This window comes from Dromiciops gliroides, chromosome 3 (assembly GCF_019393635.1).
Source record: "Dromiciops gliroides isolate mDroGli1 chromosome 3, mDroGli1.pri, whole genome shotgun sequence".
NCBI lineage: Eukaryota > Metazoa > Chordata > Mammalia > Microbiotheria > Microbiotheriidae > Dromiciops > Dromiciops gliroides.
The window spans coordinates 58,819,124-58,839,141 of NC_057863.1; the positions used below are offsets into that span (position 1 = coordinate 58,819,124).

At 39.1% G+C, this 20,018-nt stretch overlaps 1 non-coding gene across 1 annotated transcript; it reads left to right on the forward strand.

Moving 5' to 3' along the window:
- Window positions 1-16,304: 16,304 nt before the first annotated feature.
- On the forward strand, window positions 16,305-16,411 carry LOC122752058. Its single transcript, XR_006355862.1, has one exon. It is a non-coding gene; the product is annotated as a U6 spliceosomal RNA (small nuclear RNA).
- The last annotated feature ends 3,607 nt before the right edge of the window (window positions 16,412-20,018 follow it).

The window sequence follows — 20,018 nt, forward strand, 5'->3', positions numbered from 1 at the left end:
GTGGAAGATGGTGGTGGTGATGGTGGTGGTGGTGGTGGTGGTGGTGGTGGTGGTGGGGATGATGGTGAAGATGGTGGTGGTGATGGTGGTGGTGGGGATGATGGTGAAGATGGTGGTGGTGATGGGAGGTGGTAGTGGTGGGAATGATGGTGAAGATGGTGGTGGTGATGGTGGTGGTGGTGGTGGTGAAGATGGTGGTGGTGAAGATGGTGGTGGTGATGGTGGTGGTGGTGGTGATGATGGAGGATAAGTGGGAGAGCATCCAGGAAAGAGCAACCAAGATGGTGATGGATTTCAAGTCCATGATGTATGATGATTTTTTGAGGGGTTTAGGGATACCTATCTTTAAGTACTTGAAGGGCTGTCACGGTGAAGACAGACTAGCTACCTTGAATTTGAACCTAGAAGGTAGAACCAGTAAAAAAAAAATAGAAGTTGCCAATTCAGTCCTCACGTCAGGAAAGACTTGCTAACAATCAGAATTCTCCAAAAGGGAAAAATCAGGTGCCTTGAGAGTTAGTGAATTACTCTTCCTTGGACATCTTCAAGCAAAGGTTGGGTGACCACTTATCAGACATGCTCAGTTGAGATTCTCTTCATGAAAAGGGATGAACCAGATGGCCTCTAGGGCCCTTTCTAATTCCCAAATTCTGCAATTCCATAATAGGGATGAATATAAAGTCTTATACTTGGGTGTAAGAATTCAACCTCAAAGTATATATAATGGTGGAGCCATGGTTAGACAGAATTTCTTTTTCTAAAAAAAACTGGGGGCAGCTAGGTGACACAGTGGATAAAGCACTGGCCCTGGATTCAGAAGGACCTGAGTTCAAATCTGGCCTCAGACACTTGACACTTACTAGCTGTGTGACCCTGGGCAAGTCACTTAACCCCCATTGCCCTGCAAAAAACAAAACAAACAAAAAAAAAATCTGGAGATTTTAGTGGATTGCAAACTCAATATGAAAACAGTATGCTATGGCAGCCTGAAAAGCTAATGGATGTTATTAAGATAGACATGGCTTTTGGACATATAGTCACTCTATTCAGCCTTATTGGAACATGAGTGAAGAATTATGTTCTATTCTAGATAATAATAAAAAAAATAATGGCAAATATTTATGTGGAATTCGAAGGTTTGCAAGGGAGAACCTCTACATATATTATCTCATTTATTTTATTTAGGAAGGATATTGATCATCTGGAGAGCAACCAGAAGAAGGCAATAAGAGAGATAAGGATTTCCCTTCCATGAAAAAGGAAAATCTACTGAATAAGGTTTTTTATTATACTATGTTATGGAAATGCTTGTTTTATTCTGTAAATTAAAAATAAAATAATTTTTTTTTTAATTAAAAATAAGGGGGGGGGGCAGCCAGGTGGCACAGTGAATAGAGCACTGGCCCTGGAGTCAGGAGGACCGGAGTTCAAATCCGGCCTCAAACACTTAACACATACTAGCTGTGTGACCCGGGGCAAGTCACTTAACCCCCCAATTGCCTCACTAAAAAAAAAAAAATTAAAAATAAGGGATTGGAAATGTTTAATCTGGCAAATAAAAGGTTTTATTTTAAAAATTAAGAAAAGAAAAAATGTGCATGGTTATTTTATTATATATTTAAAAGGAATCGGAAGCTGTACACAATAGATTTATAGTTTCATGGGCAATCATATTTTTATTATTATACTATGTTATGGAAATGCTTGTCTTATTCCATGAATTAAAAATAAAAAAAATAAATGTAATAAATGTGGAAATGTGGAGAGGGAGAGTGAGGGAGGGGAGAGAGAGAGAGAGAGAGAGAGAGAGAGAGAGAGAGAGAGAAGGAGGGAGGGAGAAAGAAGGTTTCCTGGGAAATATGACAGTTTTGGAAGAGAAATCAGACTTTCTTATACTTAGTCCCAGATCACAGGACTAGGGGTAATTTATGAAAGGGCAAGAAGGCAAATTTAGACTTGATAGAAAGAAAAACACGTTAACTATTAAAGTTGCGTAAAGGCAACTGCCTCCTGGCATGCCCCTCACTAGTGGTCTTCCAACAAAGACGAGGCATCTACTCATTGGGTATTTTATAGTGTCTTTCTTATTTTGGCTAAGAGTTGTGTTAGTTGTTAGTCTACGTTGTATTGTGGTTTTGTTTTGTTAAACATTTTCCAATTACATTTTATTCTGGTTTGAGCTGCACTTGGGGGCTCTGCAGACTGTTTGACACCTCTGAGCACTGAGACTTTAAGTGATTTTGTCCAGGGCCACACAGCCAATGGGGTAGCTAGCTGTTCCAGTAGATAGAGTGCTGGGCCTGGAGTCAGGAAGACCTGAGTTCAAATGTGACCTCAGACACTTACTAGCTATGTGACCCTGGGTGAGTCACCTAACCCTGTTTGCCTCAGTCTCCTCATCTGTTAAGTGGGATAGAAAAGGAAATGGCAAACCTCTCCAGTATCTTTGCCAAGAAAACCCCAAATGGTGTCATAGAGGGTTAGACATGACTGAAAAACTACTCAACAGATGAGCTAAATATATCATTGTATTGTTCTTGAACTTTTGCATTACTCTTTTCACTCTCTCACTTATGATGAGCTTTAAAACTATTTAAAGTGAAAGGTCATGAGTTGAGGGACTACAGAAAGACCTCCCATCAAAAGAACTCTTTATTCAACAAGGCTTCTGGAAAAACTAGACAGCAGTTTGGTGGAAAATAGGTTTACATTATTAGCACCTTATATCAGGGCTTCTTAAAATTTTCCACTTGTGAACCCTTTTCATTCAAGAAATTTTTACATGACCCCAGGTATATAGGTATATCAAATAGGTATAGAAATCAAACATTTACTTCCAAATTTTTCAAGACCCTCACATTCAGTTACAGAGTCCCATATGGTGTCATAACCCACAGTTTAAGAAGCTTTGCCTTATATTATATATCATGAAATTTCAAATAACTGATCTAATTAAAAATCACATCTTAAAAAATTAGAAGAAATGGGAAAGTTATATATTTCATAACTCTGAGTAGGGGTGAATTTCTAGCAACAAAATAGAGAATAGTAAATATAGAGAATAATATAGATTATGTATAATATTTCATAGTTTAGAAAGTATATATAATGTATAATATACATTTATAACCTATACTATAATTATTGTGGATTATTAATAATTATACATTAATATATGATCAATTCTATAATTGTTAATATTATATATTCTTATATGTTATTTTATACTATGTGATTATATAATTAGAATAATTATACATTCTCATTGTATAGTTGTGTCCAACTTTCATGACCTCATTTGGAGTATTCTTGGCAAAGATACTGGTTTGCCATTTCCTTCTCCAGCTCATTTTACAGAAGAAGAAACTGAAGCAAACAGGGTTAGTTGACTTGGCCAGGGTCACACAGCTAGGAATTGTCTGAGTCCAGATTTGAACTCAGGAAAATGAGTCTTCCTGACTCCAGGGCTGGTGGGCCAATCCAATGGGCCATCTAGCTTTCCTAATTATACATTGATTATATGATTATTATATTTGTATGTATAAGTAAGTGTGTGTATGTGTAAAATAGAGGCAATGTGGCACAGTAGATAGAGATCTGGCTTCAAAACTAGAAGACTGCTTTAAGACCCATATCAACTATGTGACCCTGGCAAGTCACTTAATCTCTCCATGCTCAGAGATGTCAAGTAACCCACAAAACACCCAAACCAGATTAAAATGTACATGTACATCTGGAGGAGTGTAGAAGTCTTTTGGACTTGTAGAGAGTGAAAGGGAGAGAAGGCAGATTTTCATTGATTACAAAAATAATAAAATTTAACTTTAAAAAATATAACTGAAAAATGTTTAACAAAATAAAAACACAATACAATATAATGTTAATTTGTGGTTGTCTAAGTCAATATGTACCAGTAAAAATCTGTTTCTATTTAAGTTTGACACCATTGCTCCAAGAAGCTCTCAAAGATGCTAAGATGCACAGAAAGTGCCAACTTTGTTTGGTATGGGGCATTTCCTCACTGGTGAGGAAGGAGGAGGGTAAATCAATTAAATCATAGGCATTGTCCCCATTCCCAACAAATTTTTTTGGTTTTGTTTTGTTTTTTTGTGGGGCAATGGGGGTTAAGTGACTTGCCCAGGGTCACACAGCTAGTAAATGTCAAGTGTCTGAGGCCAGATTTGAACTTAGGTACTCCTGAATCCAGGGCCGGTGCTTTATCCACTGCTCCACCTAGCTGCCCCCCATTCCCAACAAATTTACTGCTGGTGGAGTTTCAAATTGGTCAGAACTTCTTAGGAAACAATCTGAAATTGTGTAAGCAAAATGATTAAATTGTTCCTAGCCTTTGACTCTGGTGGTTTATATCCCAAGGAGATTCCTAAGTAAGAAAAGACAATGTTTGGGGACAGCTAGGTGGTACAGTGAATAAAGCACTGACCCTGGATTCAGGAGGACCTGAGTTCAAATCCGGCCTTAGACACTTGACATTCACTAGCTGTGTGACCCTGGGCAAATCACTTAACCCTCATTGCCCTGCCAATAAATTAATTAATTAATTAATTAATGAAAGACAATGTCTGAACAAAATTATTCACAGCAGCATAAATCTGAGATAGCAAGAAGTTGGAAATCACTGTATGACCAGTGATTGGGGGACTAACTGAACAAACTATGGTTCATGACTGTAATGGAATATTATTGCCCCATGGCGAATAAGAAAAAGCCAAAGAAATGTAGTCAGTGATGGAGATCAAAGACAGCTGAATCCAAAGAAAAATATACTCACTGATTCCAACTATAACAAGAGAATTTTAAAGAGTAATACAACTCAGATAAGAATCAGGACTCAAACCCAGATTTAATGACTCCAGAGCCAGTACTTTTTTCATTTCACCAAACTACTTCCATTGCCAGAGTGTGAGATCATCCAGAAGGTGAGTACAAAGGATTGTTGTTATGACAAGCTAGGGGCACAGCTTGCTTGCTGGGCCTTAGCTCTGGAAAACAAGGTGTCTTCTAATATCTTAACACTCAATAGTAGCCCTCATTACTTGTCTTTTCCTGGGGGGGGGGAGGGGGAGGAGGAGGGTGGTAGAGGATGGAGGATGGAAGGGGAAGAATTAGATTTGTGATTTCATTTATATAAAGCATTAACTGTAAGAAAATTCCCTCCATCAATACAGATATGCCCCCACTCAATAATCTAGGGCTTCTTAAACTTTTTCCACTCACAACCACTTTTGCCCCCAAAATTTTTACACAGCCCTGGGTATCTAGGAATATAAAACAGGTATGCATAACTTTTAATTATTTCCAAATTTTGTGACCCCACATTTAGTTACATTACCCCATCTGAAGCCCACAGTTTAAGAAGATTTACTATAATTTATGGTCTTAAAGCAAAGGTTCGTGAACTGCTTTTTGGCCTTTTTGTTTGTTTAACATCTTGAAAATTGCATTTCAGTATAATGCTTTCCTCTGTAACTTTATGTATTTGATTTTGTGCATTTAACAATAATAAATTCACAATATTATGCATCTATTATTGTAAAAATAAAAATTTAACAACAATAAGAAATAGACATTAAAATACATTCTTTTCAGAAGGGATCCAAAGGACCAGACTTCTGATGAAGTCCACGGCAACCTAAAGGCTAAGGACTAAAACCCACCCAAAAAAACAATTTGTGTTTAGAAATGACTGTGTATACTATGATATAAAAAGTATAAATCCAATGCATACTATTGTATAAAAAACAAGTCTTAGGGGTAGCTAGGTGGCACAGAGGATAAAGCACTGGCCTTGGATTCAGGAGGACCTGAGTTCAAATCTGGCCTCAGACACTTGACATTTACTAGCTGTGTGACCCTGGGCAAGTCACTTAACCCCAATCACCCAGCAAAAAAAAAAAATAAAAAGACTAAGGACTTCAGTCTTAGAGGTTTGCCTAGGGAACTGAGAGGCTGTGATTGGCCCAGACTTACATCACCAGGACATTTCAGACACGGGACTTGGATCCAGGTCTTCTTGACACCAAGGGCAGTTCTTGACTATACTACACTGTGCTATTATTTCAAATGACACAGTAACATTTTGTCACATTTACATGTGGAGGGAAGGGGGGGGTTTCAGATGTTTTCTCAATGGACAGTGCCCAGGAGATCCAGTTAAACACATGCCAAAGCATTTTGCTATAGTTCAAGCATTCAGAGTGGAAGAACTCCAAGTAGAAGAAGTCCCTCAAGAACACCAGAAACATCAATCCCCAAAATATCAGCCCCAATAGCTTTTGTTTCCCCACTGGTGTGAAGGGCTTCATCATCCCCATGTGTCTCTGAGAGGGTAGGTGGGTAGCCCTAAAAAGCTACCCCAGTCAACAGGAAGGGAAGTCATGTCTTCCTAAACCTTAAATGGTTGCACATTCAGGCTCAGGCATAGCCTTGTTCATTGGGAAAGTTCCCCAATTACACAATAAGCTGGAGTCACTCCCAAATCCAAGCAAGCCCAAGTCATTTACATGTCAGAAATTCTTCAAGTCATAAAGGAAGTTACAAAAACACTGACATTGTACTGGACAGGAACTCAATAATCTTGGGTTGATTAAAATGATAGTCAACAACCTTCTGCAGATAAAGCCAGTTACAGTGGGTTTCTATTACACCCTTAGGTGAAACTAGAGGAAAATAAGGTAAAAACCAAAGTTCTTTAGTTTAAAATTGCTTACAAGACAGGCCACCGGAAGCAGTCCTCATCTCAATGGCAACTTCTATTATTCATATTCATGTTTATATTAAACATTTCCAAGCTATAGGTAAATCCCTGTTTGTTTTTTGTTTTGTTTTGTTTTGTTGTGTGTGTGTGTGTGTGTGTGTGTTTTGGAGGGGGGCCATTTGGGTTAGAAGGAACTATTGTATTTATAAATGCAACTTATTAGCAAATTGACCACAGTCCCCAGTAGGTATTCAAAAGATAGCTATGTCACTGGACTATGAATTCTCTGTATCTGAAGTATTCAAGCAAAGGAGATAACACTTTAGCCTTACTTCATCTCTTTGGTGAGATAGTACTTGACCTAGGGGTGCTTACTTTCTGCTGGGCCTGAGAGAATTAGATCTGTGGCAAAAATGCTCACCCTGAGGATGGGGTGAGAAAACAAACAATAACCTTGAATTAGCTAGGGATCCTAATCAGTTAAGAGGACAGAGTACATTCCCAGCATGGGGGATAATTTGTGAAAAGCCTCTCTGAGAGAGAGAGAGAAAGAGAGAGAGAGAGAGAGAGAGAGAGAGAGAGAGAGAGAGAGAGAAAGAGAGAGAGAACAAGAGCGCTGGAATGGCAAGTTGAAGGAATAGCAGAATGGGGGGAAAAGCCATATGAAATATATCTGCAAAAGGTAGCTTGGGACCAGATTATTGAGGGATTTAAATTTCAGGCTCAAGTGTTTGCATTTGATTCTAAAGGCAATTAGGGGCTCCACAAAGATTTTATTTTATTGTTGAAAACGTTTCTAAAATATATTCATTCTGTGATGAAGTATGCCTCTCTCCTAGGAGCTAGTTGGTACAGTAGATAAAGGATTAAGCCTAGAGTCAGGAAGAATTGAATTCATATCTGACCTCAGACACAAGCAGTGAGAGACTGGGTAAGTCATTTAACCTCTGTTTGCCTCAATTTCTTTGTCTATAACATGGGAGATGATAATAGCACCTCCCTCCCACAGTTGTTGTGAGGATCAAATGAGATGATATTTATAAAGCAATTAGTACAGTGTCTAACACATAGTGGGTGCTTAATATAGGCTTGGTCCATTCCTCTGTTTCAAATCTTTTCTTCTCTTCTTAAGCCTGCTATAATACTTCTTTAAAAAAAAAAAAAACAGGGCAATGAGGGTTAAATGACTTGCCCAGGGTCACACAGCTAGTGTCAAGTGTCTGAGGCCAGATTTGAACTCAGGTATTCCTGAATCCAAGGCTAGTACTTTATCCACTGAGCCACCTAGCTGCCCCCTGCCATAATACTTCTAAATCTTCACTGTCTTCCCTAAAAATACCTCACCTCATCCTTCCATTAAAAAAAAAGTTGAGGCCTTTCTTTCCCCCTCCTTATTTCACACCCTTCTGACATCATCCACCACTATCTTCTCCTTTGTTTCAGTCTCTGATAATGAGGTAGTTCTTTTGCTTCTAAAGACCAACCCATTTAGCCCATCCTTTTCCATCTTTTCCAACAGATAATCCCACCCTCAACCCCTACTCCCTCTCTGTAAGCATCAATCTCCCCTAATCTACTGGCTCCTTCTCTAATGTCTACAAAAAAACTTTGAGGTTTCCTCTAATGTGAAAAAAACTCTCAGTAGATCCTACCATGCTCACTAGATATCATCTAATATGTCTCCTCCGCTTCTCAGTTAATCTTTATATTGTCTCTATTTCCTCTCCTCACAGTCCTCTTGTAAATACTGCAATTTGACTTCTGACTTCATCAGTCAACTAAAAGTTACCAAGGATATCCTAATTGCCAAATCCAGTGGTCTCCTTTTAATTATTTATTTATTTTAAATTTTGTTGAGGCAATTGACTTGCCCAGGGTCACACAGCTAGTAAGTGTCAAGTGTCTGAGGCTGGATTTGAACTCAGGTCCTCCTGAAAACAGGGCCAGTGCTCTATCCACTGTGCCACCTAGCTGCTCCCCCTCCCCCACAGTGGTCTCCTTTTAATCCTCATTCTTCTTGACCTTTCTGCAATCCTTGGTATTTTTTAATCACTTTTTCCTCCTGTATTCTTTATTCTCTCTATGTTATGCCTCTGCTCTCCCTAGGTGCTCCTCTTTCTTATCTGACCATTCCTTCTTGCATCTTTTTTGTGATAACTATATCCATATCATGGTGGGATGTCCCTAAGGCTCTCTCCTTGTCCCCCTTCTCTTTTGTTTCAATTATCAATTCATCACTCTCCTGAGCTCCATTCCTATATCACTAACTGTCATTTGGACATTTCAAACTAGATGTCCTATAAGATATCTCAAACTCAAGATATTTACAGCAGAACTTACTATCTTTCCCTCAAATTCTTCCCTTATCACTCCAGCAGCTATCAATATTTCAGAGATTATTTCATTCCTCATCTAAGAGACATTCAGCATCACTAGAATGATGGTATTAAAAAGATGGGTCTTCCTTTCAAGGAGAAATTTGAAATCATTAACAGAGCTGTGTGATTTCCAGAAATCAATCCAACCCTCTCTTCTTTTCCAAAAGCAAGGAGAAGGGGGGGGCAGCTAGGTGGCACAGTGGATGGAGCCCTGGCCCTGGATTCAGGAGGACCTGAGTTCAAATCTGGCTTCAGACACTTGACACTTGCTAGCTGTGTGTCCCTGGGCAAGTCACTTAACCCCCACTGCCCCCCCCACACACACACAAACACAAACAAAAGCAAGGAGGAGGAGGAGGAGGAGGAGGAGGAGAAGAAGAAGAAGAAGAACCTCATTATATCTTTTCTTTTCTTTTTTTGGTGAGGCAATTGGGGTTAAGTGACTTGCCCAGGGGTCACACAGCTAGTAAGTATCAAGTATCTGAGGCCAGATTTAAACTCAGGTCCTCCTGAATCCAAGGCAGGTGTTCTATCCACTGTGGCCACCTAGCTGTCCCCTCATTATATCTTTAAATTTAAATTCAAGGTTGATTCAATTTCTTATGTGCATCTATAAAATCCTATTTGCTACCTAGGCTATTTGCTAGAAGGCATTTCCCTTCTCTAGGCTCTATTCCTTTTCTGTAAATTAGAGGCTTGGGTTAGATGACCCATCATGTACTAGTTAGTTCTCAGTTTTATGATCTTATTATCTCAAGTCGCACAAGAAACCTTCATTAAAATCAAACCTGTTCTTCCTCAAAACAAAATTAGAGTTTTTATAAAAATGTTAGAAGTTCAGTGGTAAACAGCAGGAAGCTTTCTTACTTTAAAAGAGAAATGGGTCATGAAGTTAAAAGTATGTAATGACTTGAGTAACTGTTGGGTCTCTTTTTTCCCCATGGTTCATGTTTCTCTATGTGTGTGTGGTGTCTCTGTCTCTGTCTGTGTCTCTCCCTCTCCTTTTTACCCTCCCCTCCCTCTCCTTCCCTTCGTCTCCTCTCTCCCCCTTCCCCTCCCTCTTCCCCTCCCTCCTCCCCCCCCCCACCATCTTGTTGAGTGATGCAAAGCACCAAGACATGTTGCTTATAATGCTTTCCATTCAAGTCCCACTAAGTCTGATATTTCCTAATTAAGCACAGGGACAGCTAGGTGTAAAATGGATAGTGTACTGACCCTGAAGTTGGGAGGATCTTGAATTCAAATCTTACTTGGGTACTTATTAGCTGGTGCCTCACCTCCTGATGTTATGATCTCTTCAAGGTCATGGTCTCTTCAAGAATGGAGAGAGGGGCAGCTAGGTTGGTACAGTGGATAAGCACTGGCCCTTGATTCAGGAGGACCTGAGTTCAAATCCGACCTCAGACACTTGACACTTACTAGCTGTGTGACCCTGAGCAAGTCACTTAACCCCCATTGCCTCACCAAAAAAAAAAAAAAAAGAATGGAGAGAAAACTATAAATTAAGCTCAATTTAAAATAACAAGATGCTATCATACTTGACCAGATTAGACTGGCCTATCAACTGCTTGCTACTCATTAACAACATGTAATAATTTTATTTTGGATGGAGGGTGGGATTGAGAAGGGGTAGATTTCTTAAAATTTAGAGCTGGAAGGGACTTTGGAATGGATCCATCAAAAGCGGATCATTTTCCAGATAAAGAATCTGAATCCCAGAGAGTCTCTAAGCCTTATCCCACTTCCCATCATAGATTTTGAGCTCGTAGGGACTTTAGCTGGATTCCAGTTCAATCATCTCTCTTCACAAATGAGGAAAGGAAGACAGCTGATGTGACTACAACCACATAGAGCTACTAAATAACAAACCCATAATCCGAACCCGAGTACTGACACCCAAAGCAGTGTGTTTTTCTCCTGCACCATCTCCTAGAAAGGAGCAGAACCTGAATTGGAAAGTGCACTGGCTTTGGAGTCAGAGACGCTGAGCTTCAAAGCTGTCTCTGTCACTTACCTGTCACCTGAGTAGATCCTTGAGCATGTCCCTTGACTTTTGTGAGGCTCAGTTTCTTCATCTGTAAAAGGAAGTAAGGGGGCAGCTAGGTGGTGCAGTGGATAGACGCACCGGCCCTGGAGTCAGGAGGACCTGAGTTCAAATCAGCCTCAGACACTTAACACTAGCACTAGCTGTGTGACCCTGGGCAGTCACTTAACGCCCCATCGCCTTCCACTAAATAAAAAAACAAAAAACAAAAACAAAAAGGAAGGAGTTTGAACTACATATCTCCAAAGTTCCTTTCTGGCCTAAATCTGCCATCCTGTGACTACAACCTGAGCTCCCTACCTCTTCAGATCCTATAGGCCTCCAAGAGATTTCCTGCCATGAGCTTCAGCATTTATCAAGTTCCTAATTCTAAGAATGCAAGGATGGAAGGGGACTTAGAGAACAATCTAGACTAATTGACTTATTTTACAGAGGAGAAAACTGCAAGTTTTCTTCCAGACAGAAATGACTTCCTCATGATCACTCAGGTCATTGGTAGCAGAGATAGCATTCAAACCCAGACCCTCTAACCCTAAACGCAGCCTCCATTTACCAACATCAAGCTGCCTTTGGAATTATTCGAGGACTCTGGCTACCCATGAGCTAATTATGCTGGACTTTGGTGTCCAGAGCCCTATTGGGAGGGCAAAATAACCCTGAAGGGCAAAATAATGAGAAAGGGGGATCAAGCCATTGCAACATAATTCCATAATTCTTCAGCCCTTCACCCTCACAGGATCCCTCCTGGATGAGTTTGTGCAATCAGGCTACACCCAGTTCAGAGCCACCAGTTCAGACATGTTGGGAGTTTCAGGGTATATATGAAGAATGCAAAGGGGTGGGACAATATAGTTCTTCAGGTCTGGCAGCCGAATGCAGAACGGGGTGAAATGTAGATATGTGTTTGGTGTCCTCTCCTCTTCACACGCTACAATCCCAAAAGCATAATTTGACAGAGCAGGTGTGTTTTGATTTTCGTTTCTTTTCTTCCCCCCTCCCCCATAGACTTTGATTTTAGTCCCTGGCAAACTCTGAGGGCACCTGGTGCCCTGGAATTCATAGCTTCATTAAATTGAAAAACAATGTGTCCATACTGTTCTTGAATATTTTCCTTGGGAGTGCAAAAAAAATTGTCTTCATGGAAAAGAAAAAAAGTCTTGCTCCAGGTCCAGAGATCAATGATCATGAGAGACATGGAACTATATCTCAAGCCAGGGGTATTTCCATTCAAAACAAATAAAAGCAAGGTCGTACCTTAAAATAGCTGTGCTGGAAAATCGACTTGGTTCCTCCTGTAACAATACAGTAAGAAACAAATTTTGCAAGGTAAATTTGCTCCTGGAAGTTTGCCCACAGCTAAGCTTCCCCTCTGGCTGATTTATATTATTAAGTGTGAACATATGCCGGGCCAAAAATGGGAATCTCAACTTACGAAATAAAATCCCCTTTGAATTAATGAAAGGTTAAAAAAAAAAAAAAGGAATGGAAATGTGGCACAGAATTAATATTATCATTTATAATATTAACATTGATACATTGATGATAATATTATCATTGATATTATTTTGTTCTTGTTGAGTATCTGAAAATACTGGGAACTTTTACAGGGAGATCTGTCAGCACTTCAATTCAATTCTACAAGGATTTGTTGATTGAGTGCCCAAAATATGTCAGGCTTTAGGAACTTTGAAGAAACTATAACAATTGACCAACAATAGGTACTTTCAGCATGATGCAAGGTGTTTCTCAGATGACCAGAATGGTTGGTGTCAAAGTGATGTAGTTAAAACTGATAATTATACTCATTTAAACTAATAAATTTAATGACTAAATAGTGGTTTCTTAATCATGGACATTTTTTGGGGTTTTTTTGTGGGGCAATGAGGGTTAAGTGACTAGCCCAGGGTCACACAGCTAGTAAGTGTCAAGTGTCTGAGCCTGGATTTGAACTCAGGTCCTCCTGAATCCAGGGCCAGTGCTTTATCCACTGTGCCACCTAGCTTCCCCCAATCATGGACACTTTTAACTCTTTGGTTTTCCCAAATGTAAAATGGGGATGACGATACTTGTACTGTTTACCACATAGAGTTGTTCTTAGCAAAAAGTAGCATGTGCTTTGAGAGGTTTATTTTTTAAGACTTTAAGTGCCAGAGAAATGTGAACAATGAATATTTTTAGGTAAAAATTCTTCTGGTCTTTTCAATGGAGTTCAGCTAGAAACATTCTAGTCTAGTAACCAGAAAATATCTTACTATTATTTTTTTTCATGTGTACTGTTCAACAAACTATTGTATAGGAAGATGTCATAACTGCCTTTGTAGTTCAAAAGTATTAAGGAAGAGGCTTATCTTCTGCAGATTCACTCAGAGCATCTTTGCAGTAGCAGACAGATGAGAAGAATATGATCATTAATATTGCTATCCGGGTATTTCATGTCAGTGAAATTAGTCAGTCAATGTGAATTTATTAAGCATCTACAATGCCAGGAACTGTGCTGGAATAGATACGTCGCTCTGATCTACTGTTCTTGCTTGTACGGAATATTAGAACTACTCACATCTAACACTGGTTTCTTCTGGGAAACAATTTTGTTTGGAGCTTCTGGTTTCTCTGGGTATACTAATTCTAGTTGACTGTAGGGTATGAATGACATATAAATAGGCATATAAATGAATATTAAAGTGCTATGCAGACAAAAGGAAACCTATGTTATAGAAGGTAGACTGGGGGCTCAGGAGACCTGGGTTCTAATCTCAGCTCCATAATTCATTCAGTGTGTGACCTAGGGTAAATTACTTCTTTCCAGGACTCCCTTTTACCACCTATAAAACTAATCATTTCTTTCTTCCGCTTCCTCTTCCTCTTCCTCTTCCTCTTCTTCTTCTTCTTCTTCTTCTTCTTCTTCTTCTCCTCCTCCTCCTCCTCCTCCTCCTCTCTGGCAGAGATTGGGGTGGGGGAGTGGCAGGGGGAAGTAGTAAAGGAAGTTACTATCTCCACCTCTTCTCATGTTCATCTGACTGCTTAAACCTGGACATTTCTCAACATCCTGTTTCTATTGCTCTTCTCTCTCAACCTTGTCTCCTTCAGTGAACTCATCCTCTCAGAGAGTTTCAATTATCACCTTCATACAAACAACACTCAAATTCAAAACTCCTGAGTATATTATCTCCACCCCACCAACCCCTCCCTATTTCTGATTACATGCAGTATATTTCTTCTTGCCTGTCCCACCAGCGATCCAACTCAATATGTCTTAATTTGATCACCTAAGTTTCCCCCTTAAAACATGACCCTGAGTAAACTTGTCCATTTCTGTTTGTGGTGCCATCTTTCCAACTGCTCAGGTTCAACATCAAGGGATTTTCTTTGACTCTTTCCCATCTTGGACCTTCACCCCCATATCCAGGTAGTTTTTAATTGGAAGCAACAGAGTTCAGAGTCAGAGGAGCTAGGTCTGAATCCTGGTTTTTTGCCGCTTACAACCTTTGAGATCCTGGGGGAATTTTTTTAACCTTCTACGTTTTAGTTTCCAGGTAGATAGATGGTGCAGTGGATAGAGCACTGGGCCTGTAGTCAGGAAGACTTTTGAGTTCAAACCTAGCCTCAGACACATACTAGCTGTGTGACCCTGGGCAAGTCACTTAACTCTGTTTACCTCAGCTTCTTTGTCTGTAAAATAAACTGGAGAAGGAAATGAAAACTCCACATGAGGTCACGAAGAGTTGGACACAACCGAAACAACCAAACAACAATAAATCTCAGTTTCCTCATTTGTAAAATGAATGTATTAAATTAAAAGTTTTCTAAGGTCTTTTTCAGCTGTAAATCTATGATTTTATGATGCTGGCAATTCTATCTTCATAATCCCTTCCTAATTCACATTCCTAGTAACCACCCTGGTTTAGACTCTCTTCTTTGCTTGTCTCTGATATTATAATGCTTAACACCAGTTACCCTGTTTCTTAACTATCTCCTCTTCAATACATCCTTAACAGTCATTTATTAATTCTTTTTCTGAATTCCTGCTTTGGGACCCCCATTACCCATAGGTGATTAAAGGCAATTAACAGACCTAGGATGAGAAAACCTATCCCAAGGGAAAGAGAATGGTTATAGCTATGACCCCAAGTTTAGCAATGCTGCTACACTGGAATCAAATCCAAAAGTTCAGATAAGAAAGCTAGGCAAAAGGGACAACTGGGTGGCACAGTGGATAAAGCACTGGCCCTGGATTCAGGAGGACCTGAGTTCAAATCTAGACTTGGACACTTGACACTTACTAGCTGTGTGACCCTGGGCAAGTCACTTAACCCTCAGTGCCCTGCAAAAAAAAAAAAAAGAAAGAAAGAAAGAAAGAAAAAGAAAAGAAAAGAAAGTAAGCTAGGTAAAGGTCAGGAAATGGACATCAATACACTAGCCCCAAGTTGGATGTTGGTTAGTGTAGAATAAGTCACATCTTCCCACATATGAAGGGAAGACTACAATGCATCTGCAGATAATAGTTTGCTTCCCAATACTCCCTATTCAAAAATCTTCACTGACTCTTTATTACCAACTAAAATATAAACTTCTAATCCTGGCATTCAAGGTCCGTCTGACTCTAACTTACCTTTACAGACTTATCCTACTCTCCTTCATGTACCAAATGCTCCAGACTCATTATCTCCTATCCCCATGCTTTTTCTCCATCTGTCACCCAAGCCTAGAATTGATATATGTGTACACACCTATCTCTGCTGGTTGAAATACTTTTCTTCCTTCACGGTCCATCCCAGTGCCACTTAGAAGAGACCTTCGAGGTCACTTTAAAGGCCATGAAGGGTTTTGGTTTTTCCTGATCCCCCTCCCCCATCTCCCTCTTCTCATTCACCACAGCCCCTTTGCCTACATCTCTCCTTTGTATACATCTCTCTCTTGTTAGTTGTGTCTCTCCCTACCTTCTCCATTACACTGCAAACTCCTCCATCCAGCTTTGTATCCCCTATGTATAAACACAATGTCTTAAACATGAAGACATAAAAATTGTGTTCAATTGAATATATAATAAGCATTTGCTATAGGAGATATTTAAATGGGAAGAGATTGGCTTTAGAGCCTAGTGAACCTTCCTTCACTAGAGGTTTTAAAGTGAATGTTGAAAAACCATTTTTTAAAAAATTTATTTGTTGTGCTCACTTCAGCAGCACATATACTAAAATTGGAACGATACAGAGAAGATTAGCATGGCCCCTGTGCAAGGATGACATGCAAATTCGTGAAGTGTTTCATATTTTTTTAAAAAATTTTATGTTTTAGTTTTCAACGTTTGTTTAGATAAGATTTCCAATTTCAAATTTTTCTCCCTCCCTCCCCTCCCTCCTCCCCTCCCCTAGACAGTAGGTAATCTGATATAGGTTTATATATATATATGTAAACATCAAACATATTTCTGCATTAGTCATGTTATAAGAGAAGAATCAGAGCAAAAAGGAAAAACCTCAAAAAAGAAAAATACCAGGACCAAAAACAAAAGAAATAGTATGGTTCAATCAGCATCCATATTCCACAGTTTTGTTTTGTTTTTTTCTGGATTTGGAGAGCCTTTTCCATCATGAGTCCTTTGGAACTTTCTTGTACCATTGTATTGGTGAGAAGAATCTAGTCTATCACAGTTGATCAACACATAATGTTGATGATACTGTGTACAATGTTCTCCTGGTTCTGCTCATCTCACTCAGCATCAGTTCACGCAAGCCCTCCCAGGTTTCTCTGAACTCCTCCTGCTCAACGGGTAAACCATTTCTTGGAGTTATTTTAGATGAGATTCCTATTCAGGTGCCCTTTGGACTAAATGACCTCTGAGATCACCTCCAAATCTAAAATTCTTATTTTTGAGGTAGACATCTTAGAGGGGCTGGAAATACTCATTGGGCTACCTGAACATGCATGCAGCCACCTATATTGTGTGAAATCTTTGGATAGAATTCATCTGTTCTTCCTGGGAAAGTACTTTTTTTTTTGATCACTCATTTGAATTTCCAGAAATTTCTGCATTTGAGAATCCCTGTTTCCTTGACAGTTTGGCCCAAGGAAGAGGAGAGTCTCATTCACAGACCAAAAGAGAAAGCTTTTTCAAGCTGGTGTGGAAGTTTGTAATGGGGAACAGCCAAAGTTGGAAGAGGAGTCAGGAAGTTGGAACCAGTACCAGAAAGAAATAACCCAGGAAAACTAAAAGAGAGGACTGGTTCCCAACAGTCCAAAACTCATGGTAGACTAAAAAAGTTACAGCCAGAGAGACACAGAAATGGAAAGACAAAGAGAGACTCAGAGACAGAAAAAAGAGGAGACAGAGACAGATCCATTCCATTGTCATTAGATATATACTTAAAACTGAGAGACCAATTTTGTCTACACAGTTCTGGTTTTTAACCTATAGGAAAAAGAGAGAATGGAGAAGACTAGAAGTATCTTTAGGAAGACTACGGTTTTTTGTTCCACATGTTAATTTAGATAATTAAATGTGAAAGCTTTAAGGGACCATAGAGATCATTCTTATCCAACCCTCTCACTATATCTCACCTGGGCTCTCATCCCCAATGTCTGTCATGCCTGAAATCCATTCTGTCCTCACCTTTGCCTCTCTGAATCCCTGGTTTCCTTCAAAGCTCAGTTCAAACACCATGTGCTACAAGAGTCTTTTCTTGATCCTGTCCCGCTGGAAAAAAAAAATCCCTTGAATTTATTTTGTATATACTTATAAATCTCCATGTTGTTTCTCCTGATAGAATATAAATTCCTTGGGTTTGCTTCTTTATCTTCTTTTCTGATCACTTAACACAGTGCCTAGACCTTTAGAATATGAGCTTAGCACCTGCTAGTTAATCAATTAATTGTCATCAGTCTTCCCAGTTCAGGTAGGAATTACTATGACATTATTGAATTCCCTCCACCAATTTTGTGTTCTTCTCTACTTTATTACAATTTTATGAAACATCTCTTCTTAAATTCTTACCCCTGGAGTTTTCTAAATTCAATAAGATGTCCACTCCCAGTTTTTCAGAATCAAACACTGGTATTTTCCCCCTCTTTTCCTTTGTTGACAACAATGTGTCCAAATTCAAAGCCAGTATTTGTTAAACAATAACCATAAGTATGCAAGACACTGTGCTGAGCTAGGCTGGCAGAGATGAAACCAGACTCTAGAGTCTCTGATTTCCGGAAACTCACTTGAGAATCTAGTAAGGGAGATAAGGCTTGAATGCAAATAACACTCTTGCAAATTAGAAAGCTCAAAGGAGAGGCCTAAGCAAAGTGCTATGAGAAATCTTAAGAGAGAGTCAAGCACTTCAATGATGAATCAGGTCAGACTCAGAAAGAGTTTGTGATTAGTGAACTCTTAAGAAAATACAGTAGAGAGTACCAGCTGCAGATCCTATACAGAGAGATATTTATAGTCAGCTTCAGTTCCTCAAAACCCATCAGAAGGGCAGTTAGATGGCGCAGTGGATAGAGCACTAGCCTTGGAGTCAGGAGTACCTGAGTTCAAATCCAGCCTCAGACACTTAACACTTACTAGCTGTGTGACCCTGGGCAAGTCACTTAACCCCAATTGCCTCACTAAAAAAAAAAACACACACACACACACATCAGGTTTTTTTGTTTGGTTGTTGTTGTTGTTTTTCATTTTGGATATTTCCTTTACCACGAATGAACTTTAGAACTTAGTAAATGATGCTCAAGAGTTGCCCAAAATTCACTGCCCTGTGGTCAACGGGGTGATTAGCTTTACTGAATTTAGCTAGTCCAGTATTCTCCAAATGATAAATGGTCGAAGGACGTGAAAACCCAGTTTTCCAAGGAAGAAATCTGAGCTATCAAGGGCCATATGAAAAACTTCAAATCACTAATAATTAGAAAAGTGAAAATTAAAGAAAATCTAAGCTTCTACCTCAGACCCCTCAGACTGGCATAGATGACAAAAAAAAAATGATAAATGCTGGAAGAGCTGGGGGGGGGCAGGGAAGGGGACATTAATGCTTTGTTGATAGAACTGTGAATTCTTCTAGTCATTCTGGAAAGCAATTTGGAACTGTGCCCAGAAAGTTATGAAACTGCATAGCCTTTGACCCAGCAATAATAACTCTAGGACCCATATATACAAAGAATATTTCTAGCAGCTCTATTTGTTGTGGAAAAGAACTGAAAACTAAGGGGGGGGTACCTATCAATTAGAGAATAACCAAACAAATTACAGTTTATGAATGTAATAGGATATTGTTGTGCTTCAAGAAATTATTGAAGGGATAGTTTCAGAGAAACAGAATGAAGTGAGATGAAGCAAGAGGATAATTTAGATAGTAACAACAACATTGTAAAGACAAATGACACTGAAAGTCTAAAGAATTCAGATTTACACCAAACATGACTCCAGAACTCCAGTGATGAAGCATGAGAGAGGTGATAGATTCTGAAGAAAAACAAGAGAAACTTTCTCATCATCATACTTCCAGAATCTACTTCTATTGCCATAAACCGGGACTTATTTTGCCGAAATGCAGAAGTAGACAGCGAGATATTAATATGAGACATGGAGATTTTAGACATCAAAATCAAAAATGTTCTAAATTCACTCAGAGAAATAATGTCAGTTCAAATGTTACATAAAGGTTTCCTTTTTATGCCATTGTATCTACATTTGGAAATTCATAGTATAAGTTTGTTTTCATAGAGATTTTCATTCTTTTAAGATTGTGTTTTGTTTTTCCAACTGATTATTTGATCAAATTATATAAAGTATTTCCTTGGTAAATTGATTACTATGACAAGTGTAAATTACTTCTAGAAATACTATTTTTACAAAAAAAATATTATTTGGAATCATGGTACATTGTAACATATTCTG